The following is a 7873-nucleotide window of genomic DNA, read 5'->3' as shown; positions in this document are numbered from 1 at the left end:
AATATGTCTCGTAGCAATTGCGCAATTTGTCGCCAAAACACTTGTGCTATTGGGCATTCCCACCACATGTGGACATATGTGCCCTTGAGACCACATCCTCGCCAGCATAGGTCTGTAGTAATTTGATTCATACGGCTCAACTTTACCGGTGTGGTATACCACCTAAATAGCGTCTTATAGGACTGTTCCTGCAGGGAGACACACATAGAAGCCTGCGCGGCCGCCTCCCACATCTCCTGCCACTCCACTCCCTCTAATGTCTCTCCTAATTCCGCTTCCCATTGGGCTATGTATGTTAGTCCTCCCCATTCTGAAGTGTTGTGGCATAAATGTAAGTAGATAAGTGAAATCATTTTTCCTGGGAATCGTTCTTTTGCGCACATTCTCTCAAAGAACGTCATCTGTGCCTCTGCGGCTTGTTTAACCTGGATGTTACGGGCATAATCCCTGATCTGAAGGTACCTGAAATAGTCAAAGGGTCGCAGAGGTGTTTTATTTTGCAGATTGTCAAAAGTCACGATCGAGCCCCCCTCGTATAGCTGAAATAACCTTTGCAGTCCCGCCCTTTCCATGCCTCTAAACTCCCGGGCCGACATCCCTGGTAAGAATGCTTTGTTCCTCAATAGAGGGGTCATCGGTGAGGGGGAGGACGCCAAGCCATACTTAGGTGCAGCCGTGTCCCATATTTTCAGCGAGTTAGAGATCGCTGGACAAGTCACTGTTATGGTCGGTCTGTGCTCCTTCGGGGTCCACATATAGAACTGAGGCATATCCATCCCCATAAGGGATGCTTCCAGGTCAACCCATCTTCTTTCCTCAGGCGGGGAGTGCCACAGCGCCACCTGTGCCAGTTGGGCGGCAATGTAATAAAAGTGTAAATGTGGAAGGCCAAGTCCTCCTCTGCCCTTAGCTCGATATAGAATGTTGCGTGATACCCTGTGTTTCCTGTTTTGCCATATAAATTTGCCTATGGCTTGCTGTAGCGGCCCTAGGTCTGATCTGGATACCCTTATCGGAAGTGCCTGGAACAAAAACAATATTCTGGGTAGCACATTCATCTTTACGGAGTGTATCCTGCCGATCCAAGAAATTGCCTTTTCCATCCATTTCTCCATATCCGTCATCAAGGTCTTAATCAGCGGAGTGTAATTCTGTTGGAATAATTTAGATGGATCCGCTGTCAATCGTATGCCTAGATATTTTATGTGATCTCTCGATATTCTTAACTTGTAGGTTCTCCCTATGTAGTCTGTGTCCAGCTCCGGCATCCCTATGGGTAACACACTGGATTTATCCATATTCACCTTGTATCCGACCAATTCTCCAAATTCTCCCAAAACGTCTGCCAGTGCCGCCATAGATCCCCTCGGTTCAGTTAGCGTCAGTAACACGTCGTCGGCAAATGCCGACACCACGTATCGTTTCCCTCCGACATCTACCCCTTTGATATTCGGGGCTGCGCGTATTGCCTGAAGGAGCGGCTCTAAAGACAGGGCGAATAATAAGGGCGACAATGGGCATCCTTGTCTCGTGCCATTGCTAAGACCAAACGGTTTTATCTTTGCACCCGAAATGCGGATTTGGGCTCTGACGTTGGTATACATTGCTCGAACCGCAGTCGTGAACTGAACCGGGAATCCAAGGTGATCCAGCATTGTAAATAAGTAAGGCCATTGAACCCTGTCGAAAGCCTTTTCGGCATCCAACGATAGTAATATCGTCGGTATCTTCCTCGTGGTTTGTCTCCATATGAGGTCCACGTTACGTCGAGTATTCTCGAATAGTTGTCTAGTTGGTATAAACCCCACCTGGTCAGGGTGAATCAGCCGAGGTAGGATCAGATTTATCCTGGTAGCCAGGATCTTCGCTAGTATTTTTGAGTCGTGATTGATAAGGGAAATCGGGCGAAAGTTTTCTGGGGTCGACAAATCTCTGCCTGGTTTCGGCAGTAAAACGATGTCTGCTAGTGACATATCCCTATCAGGCGTTCCTCCATCTAATAATTCGTTAAGCCAATCAACCAGGTGTGGAACCAGTTCTTCCCTAAAGGTTTTATAATAAGAGCCATCGAATCCATCCGGTCCCGGAGCCTTATTACTTTTCAGAGTATAGATTGCCACTTCTACTTCCCCCTCTGTAATCGGTTTCCTCAAGGACTCCACTTCCGCCCCATTTAGTTTTGGTAAATCCAGCCCGGCAAGGAAGGCTTGTATCTTGTCCCTTTCGTCGCTGATTCTGGCGGGGTCTGTTGTGGAGTGGTTGTATAGTTTAGCGAAGAATTCCGTAAATACTGTAGCTATATCTGTGGGGTCTGTGCGGTATTGACCTAAGGCATCTCTGATTTTAGTAATGTGGGGTCGATGCTGTCGTGGCCGTAACGTTCTCGCCAGTAGGGTATCCATCTTGTTGCCCTTTTCAAAATAGGTCCGTTTAGATCTTACGATAGCCCGTGCTGTTTCGTCTATCATCGTTCCTTTAATCGAGGCTCTCAGTTCCCGCACCACCTGCAAGTTAGCAGGTGTAGCGTCGATCTTATGTTTCAGTTCGGCCTCACGCAAGGACTCCAGAAGGGAAGATAGCAGTTGGGTTTTGCGTTTTTTCTTCAGCGTTGCTGCACGAATCAAAACGCCCCTGATCACCGTTTTATGAGCCGACCACACCGTCACCTTTGATAAATCCGTGCCAGTTTCTCTAGCGAAGTAGTCAAGCAATTCCTTCCTAACCTCCTCAACTATTGCCGGATCACGCAGCAAAGAAGTGTTCAATTTCCATGACCATGGGGACGTAGCACTTAGTTTATCCAATGTTATGGAAATGTCAGCGTGATCAGACCAGGTTATGGATCCTACAGTCGATATCGATACTTTGGGCACTGAGTGAGTATTAACCAAAAACAAGTCAATTCTCGAGTAAGTATCATGGGGTGCAGAGTAGAATGTAAAATCGTTGTCGTCCGGGTGTTGTGCCCTCCAGATATCTACTAAGCCTGTGTCCTGCATGAAGATATGTAATAATTTGTCCTGTCCGCCCCTATTATGCGATCTAGGAATACCTTTACCTGATCCCCTATCTCTCGCCGGGCATGGCGCTGCATTGAAATCGCCTCCTACTATTATCATGCCATGTGGTAGAGTGTTAATCATCAGTGTCAATTCCGCCCAAAACTCCTTAGAGGGGTCATTGGGGCCATAAAGATTAATAATATGTATGCTATGGGAGTACAACGTTCCTGACAGGAGCACAAAGCGGCCCCCCGAGTCCGCATGTACCCTAGTAACATTAAGCGGGCATCTGTGGTGTACCAGGATTGCAACGCCATTCCTCTTATTGAGCGCTCTCGACTCATACGTGGTTCGGTACGTACGGTCTCTGAGTGCAAATTTCGCCGAGGCCTGAATGTGTGTCTCCTGCAGGAAAGCTATATCGGGGTTCAAACGGTTGAGATCCCTAAACATGAGGCGCCTTTTTTTGGGTGCATTAAGACCTTTAACATTCATGGACAATATCTTCACCGGCATGGGTCTATCCCGTGTGAATCGCTATGATAAAACCCATTGTGAAGCCTGCGCACTAAATGTATTTCGTCTAACTTTCTCTCGGTAGGAATAGATAATCTTCGCCGGCGCGATCTAGCTTGCATAGTAAGCGCTGCTCCTGTCATTGAAGTCTCACCAGTTACGTTCCGGCCGTTCCTAAGGTGTATTCCCCCAACGTCACCCTCCAGGGCTGGGTAAGGGAAGGTATAAGAAGGGATAGAAAGGGGACAAAATAAAGAGGAAAAAAAAAGAACAGTAAGTAGAAAACATATTATGTACAGTAAATGCCTGGTCTTATCTAAAGCCAGGCTCTTGTGGGGTATGAGTCCCTGTCCCTCCAGTGATCCTAAAAGGCTCAACAGGGCCAGGGATTCAGACCAACCTAAAAATAATTAAAACCGCAGCCGAATAGAAACGATTGGTGGCGGTCATTACAAATACATTCACCTAGGTAGGACGCCCCACCCCAGGCTCCCCTTGGGTATCATACCCGTACTCCTTCTCGGGCATCCCTTGCAACTCGACTTTACTCTCGCCCTGTGATCCCCTCGCTGCTCCCTGCATCCTATGGGTGGAAAGAGCTTGCCTTGCGTGTTATTTAAATCAAATGGGAAGACATTTATATAGGCCCGACCGGGGTATCCAGGGTTCGTGCGACTAAATATGGGCTATAGCCCTGGGGATATCCCACAGCTAATGGAGCGTGAGCCGGAGGCGGGAAGAAATAAGGCCTAAACCGACGTCCCCCCTCCCCCGTAAAGAACAAGCAGTATGCCCTTTGCCTCAATTGTTGGGGACCCCCCTCATCCCTAGCTCCCCGAGTCAGCCGGAGTGGAGTATACGGGTGCCAAAAATTGGTCTTGGTGGATTTCAACTATCCACCTCTATGCAGCCCAACATGTGGCTGCATCTAATACCTGGTTGTGGGTACTCGAGAGTGAAAGAGGAAGCATAAATACATAGAGGGGGGTACGAAGAAAAAACTAAAAACTGTTTAAACATGCCTATAACCGAACAATAGGTGTGCATAGTACAAATACAAATAACCCCTCCGTCGGTGCCTACCCCACCGTCCACCCCGCTCCCGCCGGACATATTAAAAGTCAGAGTCCAGACCTCACAACAATAGCGAAAACGTTAACCCATGAGCTGGCAACCACACCGTGCCTCGATTGTATGCTGGGCGCCGCCTTGCAGATGCGTCAGAATCATGTCCCCAAAATGAGTATATAATCCCACACCTTTCCAGAAGGAGAAGCCCTAACCCTCCCCAAAACACAATGGAGCCCCCCCCCGGATATCAACCCCAGGCCGAGCAAAAATCACTCGCTCCTGACGGGTACAAAAACCTTTAAATTAAAATAGATATAAGTGCCCGCAGAAAAAAGACCCCCTCCCAAAAAAACAGGATGCAAAATACCCCCCACAAGCCGTCCCCAATGGGGCACTTCTTCAAGGGGCTGGCACCAGAAAAGGAACGTAAGGGAGCCCCCCGCGGACCTCACTCACCCGCCGTGTACCATTCTCGAGGGAGGGGATGTACCGTCGCTGTCGCAGCTCCAGGCACTGCAATGTCGCCTGTGTCTTGTACCCCTAGGTCGTGCAGGAATGCCGCCGGATCGCCCCCAGGGTGTAGGATCTTAGAGCGCCCATCCTTAAAGGCCATCAGGCGGAACGGATGGCCCCACGCGTATTTAATAGAGTGCTGTTGGAGCAATTCAGTTATAGGCCTCCATTCCCTCCTCTGTCTCAGGGTGTCTGGTGTCAGGTCCTGAAATAGGGCCAATTCAGCTCCTCTATACTTGATTTGGTTTTCCCTTCCATATCTCATCAAAGCTTCCTTTGTTTGAAAAAACTGAAATTTGATGATGATATCCCTGGGTCTGGTATCATTTGGCCGTCTGACCCTGAGAGCCCTATGAGCCCTCTCAACATGCCAGAGGTTTTCCGGTATGTTTGGTAGCAATGGTTTAAATATGGCGAGTACCACCTCAATCAGGGAGCCTTCCCCCTCTCTCTCTGGCAAACCCCGCAGTCTGATATTGTTCCTACGCGAGCGGTTGCCCAAATCTTCTAGTGCATATTCAGCCACCGCTAACCTGGATGTTAACAGGTTAATTTGCGCAGCGGCTGCATTGTGAGCTTCCACTGTGGACTCCACTCTTTGCTCTAGCACTGCTGTTCTATTGCCGAGTGCCTGTATCTCCGCCTTAACTTCGGCGGTATTTCTAGCTATCTCTGTCGCTAGGTAGGATCTTACCTCCGCCAAGGTAGCCAATATCTGTTTGGCGTCAGGCTCTTGGGATCCCGAAGTCCCGCTGGATGCCGGGCTGGAAGGAGATCGCGGCCCTCCAAGGCTTTCCCGTCCGCCATCTTGGGTGTTCCTCATGGCGCGGGAGGCCGCAAAGAGATCTGCCACCGTCGCTCCCTGTTCAGCCTGTTTTTTGGTCGGCTTCTTAGGGGCCCGCTTTTCCATCTCGGGTCTCCCTTCAGTTTGATCCGCAATCGGTCACGGAATGCCGCTTCTGTTAGCCGTTGATCCAGTGGTCCCGGCGGAGCTCACACGGACACGTCCAGCTCGCTCCCACCTCAGACCACGCCCCCCCATATTGTATTTTTATTCAATCACTGGGCTATTATTTCGTTTTTATTTATATGTACAGTGAGATTGTGCCATTTATGGTTCATAGAACCATATATTTATATATTATATATATATATATTATGCTATCGGTGTTTGATTCCACTCAAATAACTATACACAACAAGATCTGACGAATACAAAAGCAAACAAAATAGAATACTTAATAAACACATCTAAACAACACATACACATTCTGTAATCAATATGGAATGTATCTGTCTTTTTTTAAAGACTAATAAAATGGATATTTTTTTTGGTTAAAAAAAAGATCCAAACTGCATTTGGGTTCGATTTGGAAGATTATTTGCTAAACATTAGAATTTCCAATAAAATTATATTTCAAGATGTATGGATATATAGCTTAGATGGAATAATGATGCCATTCAGCTAAGCTGGTTATTTTCCATTTCGAACTGAGCAGCTTTGATTAAACCCACTCACTCACTTTAGTGATTGGACCGCCCCCCTGTTAGGTTTTGTCTGGTTTGGCCAACATGTTGCTGTTTAGTTAGTAAACCCCTATCCATGTCAGTATATGTGTGCTCTCAGGTATCTATAGAGCACTGTCTGTTCACTGTTTCTACACATCATAATATTTTACAGATTATCACTTACACTTCAGATCTATGTCACATTCCCCTTTGTGAGTGACATTTTTACTATCAGTCAATGTGAAACAACAGAGCTTGCAGTTATGTTATGTGACACAGTGATATGTGCATTTTGTGTGATGCCTTATGCTATAATACATGGTTTCCTTTTGAGTTGCACTCAGGGAAACTTCATAGTCTGACTACATAGAACAAAGTTAGTGGTTTCTCGGTGGTTTTAGTGTGATATAAATGTTAATTGGGTTTGGGTGAACATCAAACTTTTTGCTTTCCGGATTAAAAAAACAAAATTAACTTGTGTTTTCGATGATGTATAAATTGTCAATCACAGAGGTCAGACCAAATGTAGGTTCCTGCCCCTTGGTGGAGCACAGCTGTCATTCAACGCGACCCAAAGAGGTTCTGCAGCAGCTTTAGACTCAAAGTAACCAGTGGAGACAAAAGGATCAGTTTTCTAAACCTGACTGGGTTGCCTGCAGGTTTGGAGAGGTTTAAACTCTTTGATTCAAGCCACTTTGTGATAGGCTGCCCAGGTTGTGTGGCAATAAACTCCTATCATCCCCAGCCAGCCCTATTGCTAACTGGCTGTGTAGTTATGATCTGCCCAGGACAAATATTGGCACGTTCACTCAATTCCTATCCACGAAGCTCCTGATTAGAGCTTATCAGAATGTGCCTGCTGTTGAGCAGTGTGATTGCCTATCGTGCAATGCTATATGTGATAATTAAATCTGGAGCATGCATTTTGTCCCAGTTTTGCAGCTGAGTGATTGTGATAGTGTGCTGGCACTGTAAGTTCTAGTGATCTCTCCCAGTGATAATCAGATAACAAGACTTGTATCTGCAGGCTGGCTCCCTCATTCTCCCTGTCCAGCAGAGACAGACAGCAAGCCAAGGATCCTATTTCCCTTGTGATCTGCTTCATCAACTCTCCACGGCCCTCTGGCCCTCACTGTAATGTCCATCCAGAACTCAGCTGTCAGGATGTGGCCAAACACAGCTCCTTTACAGAGCACATCAGACCATAGCCAAACAGTAAATGATGGGCCTGCTCCCTCTACCTTGTATTTCACATTAATAAA

The sequence above is a fragment of the Pelobates fuscus genome, chromosome 7 (assembly GCF_036172605.1).
Source record: "Pelobates fuscus isolate aPelFus1 chromosome 7, aPelFus1.pri, whole genome shotgun sequence".
NCBI classification, from domain to species: domain Eukaryota; kingdom Metazoa; phylum Chordata; class Amphibia; order Anura; family Pelobatidae; genus Pelobates; species Pelobates fuscus.
This window is presented reverse-complemented; position numbering follows the sequence as displayed.